Source organism: Pinus tabuliformis, chromosome 4_2, assembly GCF_031772625.1.
Source record: "Pinus tabuliformis cultivar Carrire ecotype Pingquan chromosome 4_2, CPIR1, whole genome shotgun sequence".
Taxonomy (NCBI): Eukaryota; Viridiplantae; Streptophyta; class Pinopsida; order Pinales; family Pinaceae; genus Pinus; species Pinus tabuliformis.
The window spans coordinates 935,963,992-935,974,334 of NC_142304.1; positions in this window are offsets into that span (position 1 = coordinate 935,963,992).

A 10,343-nucleotide genomic window follows, 5' to 3' on the forward strand; every position below is an offset into this window, starting at 1 on the left:
CGCACCACCTTTGGGCAAAGGCGGTAAGTGGGAGGAGGGCTCCGAACAACCTTACCGTCCGCCACGCGTCCATTGTACGGGATAGGTAAAACCGCTTTCCCCGGACGCTAATTGTCGGCACATCGAAATCTGAAATTGACCGCCCACCCTTAGATCTGGGCGCTGGAGATCTGACGGCTGGCGGGCCTTCCGACTGGTCGAGCATGTTGGGGAGGGGTCCCGCCAGCGCAATAAAATATTCAGTTTAATTTTTGGGCGGAGGACTATAGGCAAGTGGGTTTTTTCGCAGCTTTGGGTTTTTTGGGCCTTTTCAGGGGTTTTCATAGGAAAAGGGGGTTTTCTGTGCGCTTTCAGCAGAGAGACGGTAAGGGCTTGAGGGACAGGATTTCTGCTCATAACCAGGGGTCAGAGCACATCCAAGACAAGGTTGACCACAGTCCCAGGTGGACTGAAGTCTCCTTGGACCATTTACTTGGCTATAATGCCAAAAGGAGAATATGTAGATAATGCTGGGATTTATACACCTTGGTGTTAGTAATATTAGGGAGAAAGGCGATATAAGGGATTTGTACAATAGGGTTAGTGTTAGTTGTGGAGGAGGGGGTAAGTGGATGTGGAAATCATTGAGTTTATATGAAACAAGCTTGGTTTCAAGAGTAGATCAAAATGAAAAGAACTTTTAGATAAGAAATGTGGCTTTTACAGATCAAGAACCACCATGAAAACTTAGTCTTTTCCATGAATCTCAGGCTAGTGAGGGAATGTTAGAAATGAAATTGGAGGGGAGTGAGGGAAATTAGTCATGCTTCCAGCTGTAATCTTTTGCCTTGCTGCCCACCATCACCAACCTTGCAATGATAGGGATACCTTTCTGCAACCCCTGCTACCTACCCAGCTACTTGCCTAGCATTTTATTTCTTCTTGGAGGGTGCATTTGGACTTGCAGACCCTTACTTGCCTTTTCTTTTCCTTGGCTTTTTCTTTTGCTTTTTCTATCTACTTCTACCCTTATCTCTTTCAAGGTCCCAGATTAAGCTGTTGGGATCCTTTGTTTCTCTACCTGAACTATTTGTCTGCCAAGATTAAGCTGTTTGGACAGACTTCTTTCTCTATTCTACAACTCAAAATTGAAACATGGCATGATCCAGATTAGACTGTTGAATCATCCAAAAATTTTGTAATAAGGACCTCAATATTTGAAGTATTTCACACACCTCTGATTTCCTGGAAATATGGGATCTTTGTAGTAACAAAGCAGAGCATATTTGGATTTTCAATAATCAATCATGAAATATGAAACCTATTACTATAGGTATCCAACAGTGGCTCCACATGGGGATGGTTTTTCTTTTGAAAGACCAAGAACAGCAGGTCAGATTGCCTTGTTGCTCGATTGTCCATCTTAATCTTTGAGCTCTGATACATGTAACCTGTCAAAATTGTGTGCTTTTTGATGGGGAACCTCTGGTTCTATGTGCCTATTGCTGCTAGGTGCAGCACTTGGAAAACCTCTTCTTACAAACTAAAAATAGAAAACATATATAGGCCTGAATATATACAATGAACCTTTGGATCCTTATCATAGTGGACCATCATAATAGTGCTTCAGCATCCTGCCATTGACAGGACCTTCATCCAGTTCAGTTACAGTCAAACTTTTAAGGAAATAAGTGTTATTACCTTGCACTGCTTGGACAGCAAATGGTCCTTTCCACAAAGAATCAAATTTCCCATGTTTCCCTTTCTCTTCTCTTCTTGCATCCCACTTTAGAACTTTGTCTCCCATATTGAAATCTTCTGCTTTGGTTCTTCTGTCAAAGGCCTTTTTCAGTTTTTCTTGTAATATTTGCACTCTGCTGAAAACTTGTTCTCTGGTCTGCTGTAAACAGATTATCTGGTTGATCCTTCTTTGCATATCATTTGGCTCTGCTTGACTTTCTTGTAGAAGTTTCATAACTGGCACCCCTAGTGATGAAGGAAATCTGGCCTCTAATCCATAGACCAACTCATATGGGCTGGTACCAATTGATCTTTTGGTGGTTAATCTATCTGCCCATAAAGCATTTACTAGTTTCTTGTGCCAGTTCTTTTTGTTCTCTTCCAATACTTTCTTTATGATGTTTATCAAGCTTTTGTTTGATGATTCAGCAAGACCATTTCCCTGAGGATAGTAAGCTGTAGAATGGCCCAAAGTGATGTGAAATTTATGACAGAAATTTATCATTTTCTTGGATTTGAAGGCAGCAGCATTGTCTGTTATTATCTTTTCTGGGCAGCCAAATCTAGCCAGTATATTGTTTTCTAGAAATTGAATGATCACTGAGTCATTTGCTTGTCTGCATGGGGCAGCTTCAATCCACTTGGTGAAGTAGTCTGTTGCAGTCAAAATCCATCTGTGTTGTCCTGAAGATGAGGGATGAATCTCTCCAATGAAATCCAAGCCCCATTGTTGAAAAGGTCTTTCTGTTGAAATGGGCCTCAAAGGAAGTGGCAGCAACTGTCTTCTGCCTTCAAACAGCTGGCACTTGTGGCATGATGTTGTGAATTTCTTCACATCTGAGAACATGGTGGGCCAGTAATAACCGGCCCTTAATATTTTGTCCACAGTGGACTTCCAGTACAAATGTCCACCACAGTCTCCAGCATGGAATTCTTGCATAATTTTATCAGTTTCATTCTCAAGAAGACAGTGCAGCAAAATACCTTCATGGTTTTTCCAGAGTAGATTCTCATCTAACACACAAAATTTGGATGTTTTCATTTTTAGGAACCTAGACTTAGTTCTGGACAGTCCTGGGGGAGCACACAGGTTTTGTAACACATAACAGATATCAGAGTACCATGGAGATTGTTCAAAGGCTACATTGATCTTTGGAGTCGCCAGCTCTGTTTCACTGTCCAGTTGGTTGATATCTAAGGCTTGGAAATTTGATTCTGTCATTAACTTAGCCAAACCTTGCCCTTTTATTAACTTTGTAGGCTTTATTTCAATGTCAAATTCAAGTATGTTTGCAATCCATTTTCCTCTTCTACCCTCTAAGTTTTCTTGGGTGAGAATGTCTTTGACAATAGGACTTGGTACATAAGCCACAACATGAGAGTAAAGGATATAGATCCTAAAATCTTTGATAGCTTTGATTAATGCATAGGCTTGTTTTTCCATTATTTGGTATTTCAAAGGAGCATCTCTAAGAGCTCTGCTGAAGAAGGCAATGGGCTTTTCATTCCCTTGATCATCTTTCTGCAATAAAACAGCAGCAATAGTATGCTGGGAGGCAAAAGAAAAAATAATAAAGTCTTTGTCAAACTGAGGATTAGTTAATACCGGGGTTTGGGTTAAAGCCAGTTTTATGCTTTCAAAGGCTTGCTTTGCTTCCACAGTCCACTTAACCTTTGAATCTTTCTTTAGCATATTGTTTAGCAGTCTGATCAATTCTGCTAAATTTGGGATGAACCTTCTTAAAAAATTGAGTTTTCCTAAGAATCCTTGCAACTCTTTGACATTCCTAGGGTGAGGCATTTGTAGGATCGCTTGTATCCTATCTGGATCAATTCTTATGCCATCTTTTGAAATGATGTGTCCTAAAAGTTTCCCTTCTTCCAAACCAAATAAAGACTTCTTGGGGTTTAAGGAAATGCCATATTTTCTGCATGTTATGAAAATCTGTCTTAAATGTTTCAAATGTTCTTGGTCAGATTTTGAGAAGGGTGTAAGATCATCTAAGTAAATGACCAAGAAATCATGAATTTCTTTTGCAAAAGCAATGTCCATTGCTCTTTGAAATGTTGCCCCTGCATTTTTCAAACCAAATGGCATTTTCACATACTTGAAAGTTCCCCATGGGGTAGTAAATGCAGTTTTGTCTTGATCATCAGGGTGCACTAAAATTTGATTGAAGCCTGAGAAGCCATCCAACAATGATATTCTTGAGGCTCCTACTACTCTTTGGAGGATGTGGTCCATTTTGGGTAAGGGATAGTTGTCTTTGAGTGATACTAGGTTCAAATTCCTTAAGTCTACACAAAGTCTAATCTCACCAGTTTTCTTTCTTGTAGGGACCAAATTTGAAATCCACTCAGAAAACCTGATTGGTGCTATGATCCCAGCTTTGAACATTTTTTGTAATTCCTTTTCAATGGAAGGAAGAAGCACAGGATTGATTCTTCTCAATTTTTGTTTGAATGGTTTTTGATTAGGCTTGAGGGGAATGGTGTGCTGTATAACAGAGGTATCATAAGACTTCAAGTCTTCATAACCCCAGGCAAAGACATCTTGGAATTCTTTAAAGAGATCAACATATTTGGGCTTTTGATCGGGGGGCAAAGAGGCGGACAGCTTGACTATCTTAGGCTTTTCCATAGTGCCAATATTACATTCTTCAACTCTTGCATCTAATGGCTGCATCTTTGGTTTCCTGGGGACATCATTTGAGTCAAAAATGTCCTCTAGTGGGGTAAGGCCTGCTGGGAGGAAGTTGTCTTTGAGTTGTATGATTTCAGTTTCAATGTTACTCATCTCTTCACAGTCCATTTGTTTAATTTGTTGAATGTTTTCATTGTTGAAAATGGTTGGGCTGAGTAGTTGTTTTGCTGTCCTAAGTGACATTGGGTGAGCAGATTGTTGAAACTGTAATTGTGATTGACTTGCTCCATCAACAATTTGAGATTGACTTGCTGTCTCAAGGTCAATATTTAATCCTGTAAACTCTTGTTGCAAAGTTAAAAAGTTGTTTATTTGCCTATCATTCTCAAATACTTGCCATTCTTTGACATTGTTTGGAATAGAAGGCCTATATTTGACTTCTGCTGTGAAACAATTGTTGGGTTGTAGTGGGAATTTGAAGGTGCTGGCAAATGTTGCCAAGCTGTGAGCATGGAGATTGTGGCCCCTTGGAATCTTTGTGAGAACAAACTCGGAGAAAGTTTCTAGTATTTCAATTACAGCAGACCTGTAGGACCTTAATCTTTTGTCATTGGTGACAAAATCCCCTTTTACTTGTTGAATTACTAGATCAGAGTCCCCCATGATTGAGAGGCTATGTGCTTGTAATGATTTAGCAATCTTGAGACCTAGTAGCAGAGCTTCATATTCTGCCATGTTGTTAGTGCATTTAAAGTTCAGTCTATATGCCCTGCCTTGTGCACAGGCTTTCTCTTTGTTATGTATCCATACTCCAGCTCCTGCCCCTAACTTGTTAACTGAGCCGTCAAACTCTAGGACCCACAGACTATCTTGCTGTTCAGGAGATTTGAGGTTCTGTTCATGGGATGGCAGTGTGAGCATGAGTTGGGGTTTCTTCTCCCATTTGTTTTCCAGGGTAGCTTCATCATTTGTTTGACAATTTTTGACAACTAAAGGAGGGTGAATGGGTATTGTTGGGCTGATTAAATTTTGGCAGGTGCCACTTGTTTGATGGATGTTTTGCTCTGGTTTAAATGTCTCCGTGCTAATGTGACTGCCCGAGAGGCCTATGCTGTCATTAAAGAGGATGTAAGAGTCTACGTCTGAATGAACTGCATATATTGGGAAATTTTGGGGTTTCTCTTCACTGCTAACCATATACTTCATGAGTGTTTCCCTATAAAGTCTTTTTGGTTGTCCAAAGACAGAGATGGTTGCATATGACATGTCTAACTGCAGGGAGCCTTGAAGCTTTGCTCCCCATGATCTTGATAGTAGCATCCCATACTTGGGTGGGATATCAGCAACAACAACATCCATCAAAATGGTCTTGTTGGGGAATTGGACCAGGGACACACATAAATCCTTAATCAGGCCCAAGCATTTTACTTGACTAGAATCAAAAGAAAACAGGTCTTTGTATGGTCTTGTTATATCCAAATTTAATCTTTCCATGACTGCTTTTGGCATGAGGTTGTGAGATGCACCTGAGTCAAACATTGCATTGTGCAGTATTTTATCATGAACGTGTAAGCTGACATAAAAAGGTAAAACCCCTGTGACTACTGTTTTTCCATCTACCTCTGGACCAAACAGTAATTCTGGAGTGTCATCTAGCACATTTACATCATCTTTGTTGTTGGTGAGCTGAAGGGATTTCTTGATCTGTTGCTTATATATGTCATGCTTGGCTAGCTCTAAAAGGGGAATTGCTATCTTTAACTTGCCAATCTCTGTTCCTAGGTCAAAGGGTTTATCCACCTGAATTTTAGGGTCACGGACAGCAGTCCTTTTCTTGTTCAATGAATCTTCTTGTTGGATTTCATCTTGATTTTGGAACCTGCCCCCCATGTCCATGTCTTGAGGGGTGATGTTCGGATTTGGGTGAGAGGATGATGTTGCTGTGGGCTCTTGTGGTGTGGACAGAAATTCAGTGACCTCCTCAACCACTACTTCCTTTGCAGGCAAGTTTGTTTTGTCATTAGGTTCAGTGACTGAGGCTTCTTTAGATTGCTGTTTCTCCTTTACCTTTTCAGGCTGATTTGCATTTACAGTCCGACTTCTTAGTTTGTACTGCTTATGGACTTCATAGACAGCAGTATCATATCCTTGCTTAAAGTCAAAGGATTCTCCTGATTGTGTTTGGAATGTTTTGTTCTCATCCTCATCATGGTCTTCTTGTGTTAGGAAAACATGGCTTTTACCATCCAGACCTATTAAATTGATCTCTGGATCTTCATTGAGTTGATTAGCCGAGGAAGTTTCTGCATAATTTTCTTGAAAAGGTGGTCTGATATCTTGGTCAGCACCTGTTTTTCCTATATTGGGGTTCTGTGTTCTCCTAAAATTTGGGTTTCTAGGAGTATTGTTTTGTGGTGCTTCCCATGATGACTTTCTTTCTACTGATTCCACTCTCTCACCTAGTCTTTTCATGCTGTTTAGTATTGCATCCAACTTCTGATCGAAGCCCGAGGGCTCTTCTTTGAAACCAACCTTCTTTTCCAGCTTTGCCCTGTTTCTTTTGGCAATTAGGTTGGCCTCTACAGTGACTGCAACTCTTTGGGCTTCTGCAAGGGTTGGAGGGTCTCTTTCTCTCAACTGATAGGCCATATCAGAGTCAAAACCATCAGGGAAGTTATAAAGGGCTAAATCAGGAGGGGGCCTTAAGTTCTGGGGAATAGCATTGTATATGTTGTTAAACCTAGCACAATATTCCAACACCGTTTCTTGGGGACCTCTTTTAATAGTGTTATATTCACCCAGTATATGGTGTGGATCTCTCTTTTTCTCCCATCTGTTGGTAAATTCCTGGTATAGAACTTCAGAGGTTGCAATGGAATTTGCATTCAAGGATCTAAACCAAGTTCTGACATCCCCAGTTAGGCTTTGGACAAAAATTCTCATCCTGACACTATCATCATCAATTTCATAGGTCTCAAAGTGGTCTTGCATCTTTTTAGCATGCTGGATGGCTGTCAAAGGGCCATGGGAATCAAAAAATGAGAGTCTGGTTTGATAATCTTGGGGTAGGGCTGGAGCATTGGCTGGAATCTGCAATGGTGCATATCTGTTAGCCATGTTTATAGGGTTAATAGGGTTGATAGGAACAAATGGGACAACTGGGATTACAGGTGTACTGGGGTTAATAGGATGGGTAACAAGTGGAGAACTGGTTGAGTGAGTATGTGCAGATGGTGAAGATGGAAAGGTAGGACTTTGAGGGGTTGAAGATGAACTAGGGGAATTGGGTGTGGAACGAAAAAGGACTTTGCAAGGAGTGGGAATGAGGATGGGTTGGTCTGACCTTATATCTGAATCAGCAGGTTTATCCTGCTTGTGCTGTTTCCTTATGTTCTTTGGGATGATATTTGGGTTATCAACAATGATGGGTTGATCAGGGTCAGGGTGTGCCCTAGTATGCCTTGGGTTTCTTTTAGGAGCCAGCTTCTAAGTGTTCTTTCAGAACTTTATACAGAAGTTTTGTATTTACAAGGGCAAAATAAGAACTCTGGAATGACTATATATGTTTCAAGGCTAGGATAAGTTTCCCTAGTTAGCTCTTCCCTAAGACTGCCCCTGTATTAGAGAAACAGTCCTAAGATGTCTTGGCTAGTTTCAGGCTTGATGAAAGCTTTGGAAGATAGATAGTAATTGAATAGTTCGTTCCCCAGTGGAGTCGCCAATTATGTTAACACCCAGGTTGTTCCCTATGACTCCCAAGGGAATACGGCCGGGGTAACCACTAACCAATCTTTTAATCACTGTTTCTAGCCAAACAGTGATCAGAGAGGGCTCTCTCTTTATGATTTATATCTACAGTGATGGTGTTTTAGGCTAGGTATTGAGTACAGGTCATGTTTGTGTTTCGGTTGATGAAATTCCCTTAGACTTCAGTGATGTAGTTTTTAGATATGTTGAATATCATTGGGCAATGGAGTCTGTGGCTTAATGTGTTTGAATCTGTGAGATGAAAGATGGAACTTACAGGGCCATTTGGGTGTTTAATAGAACAGATTTTTGATTAAAAGACTGGTAACAGGTAGCACGAACAGTGAAAGCATTTAAGAATTTTCACTATTTATCTATATGTTCCCGACAGATAGCTTTAAGAAGAGAAAACAGAGGTCTTAGGGGCAAAAGTTGAATCCCTGAGAATGACTGTTACAATAAAAACACAGTTTTGAATTGCAGCAATTAAGAATTACAATTCTGTTACTGTATATGAGGAAAACATATATAATAGCTCAGTTTGAGTCCAGGGTAAACATGGTTAAATCCTGGTACTATCCTTTCACCTCGCTATCAAGTGTAAAACATTAGAACGACAAAGAGAACAAAAGACTCAAAACAGACACGATAAGAGATTTGAGAATACTTATAGTTTTATGCAACACCCATGGAATCCTGTAACATGCATCCTTCACCACAAGACATCAAATACACCAAACTTCTGGAAGTTCCATTCCTCCTTTGTATTAATTCTCTGAAAATATTACAGCAGATGGAAGTTATCCAAGAGAAAATTCCAGCAACCCCTTATGCGTTACTAAGGGGGGTATATATACGGATTTACATTTGGAAAAATATCTGAAAGAAGAGTAAATGCCTCATAAATATGCTGCCAACTGCTAGTGAGCAGTAGCCAAAGAAGTAAATGAAGAAGTAAATGCAGTAGTAGCTCTTAGTCCTTTAGCTGTCAAAATCTGTCAGATGCTGTTGAATTTGTAGCAGTTGTAGTCGGCTGAAGGCGTGTGTTTCAAAATGTGGCTAGCTGTCACTGTTAGTGATGAATCACCTTTTAGATATTTTCCAGTCACTGACCACTTTATACTTGTCTTGCGGTGACCTGAGCTGGCTTTTGACCTGGAGTTTTGAAACTACTGTGGCAGAATCTGGAGCATGGCTTGCCACCAGTCCTCCTTGGGCATTTGATGCCTTCGCATTTTAATCAATGTCTCATCAAGCTCTGTGTATTTGAAAAAACTTGGAGGAGTTTCAAATAGATGATTAACTTCATTTTCAATAAAAAATGACCCTTCAAGCTGAGTGTACAAACTCTGTCCTGTAGGAGGAATAGTTTCTTCAGAAGCACTGCTGGATGCAGTGATTTGATTTTCTATGTACGCGGCCATCCTATTTGTAAATTGATCTCTGTTGATCAATTTCCCTGTACCGCTCAATAGGCTAGGCATTCCTCTTGCCTGTAGCATCCCCATTCTGAGCTTGAAGTCTTCAACTTCAGTCTGTATCTCATAGCTCCTCCTTTCTGCTGTCTGCACATATCCTCTGAGTGTTAGCACCTTTTTGGTCATAAGGATGGCTTCCGTTCTGTTGGTGATTCCAACTGCTGCCAGCTCATCTTTGTCTTGCCTGTTCAGAAAGTCTATCAGTTGGCTAGCTTGTTCAGGTCTATTTCCTAGTGCTGTCTTAGCCCTCTGGATATCTATCTGAGCTTGCACAATTAAATCCATATGTTCATGGATTGTTTTGAGTGACTTCCACTGTTTAATCATGCTTTGGGTGATTTTATTCCATAAGATCCTCTTGATCTCAGCCATGGTGTTTTTGAGATCAAGCTCTTTCTCCAGGGCTTTGATTCTGTCCTTTTGGGTCTTGATCTGTCTGCCCTGTTCTGCCACTGTCATTTTAGACTGGTCATACTTGGCATCTATCTCTGCCAGTTTTTCTTTTGCCTTCCTTATCTCATCTGCTTGTAGCTCCATTTGCTTAACAGCCTTAGTTAGTTCTTCTATGCTGGGCTGGTCAACTGTATTTGCTGTTGTAGGGGCCACTGCTGCCTCAGAGCCTGTTGCTGCTGTAGAATCTGTTGGGGGAGTTGGTAGTGTGGATTCTCCCTGTTTGCCCTGAAATGACTTCTCCAGCTCCTTCTCTAGCTCTTGGATCCTTTGATCCTGCTGCAATAGTAGATCAAGTTGTTGAT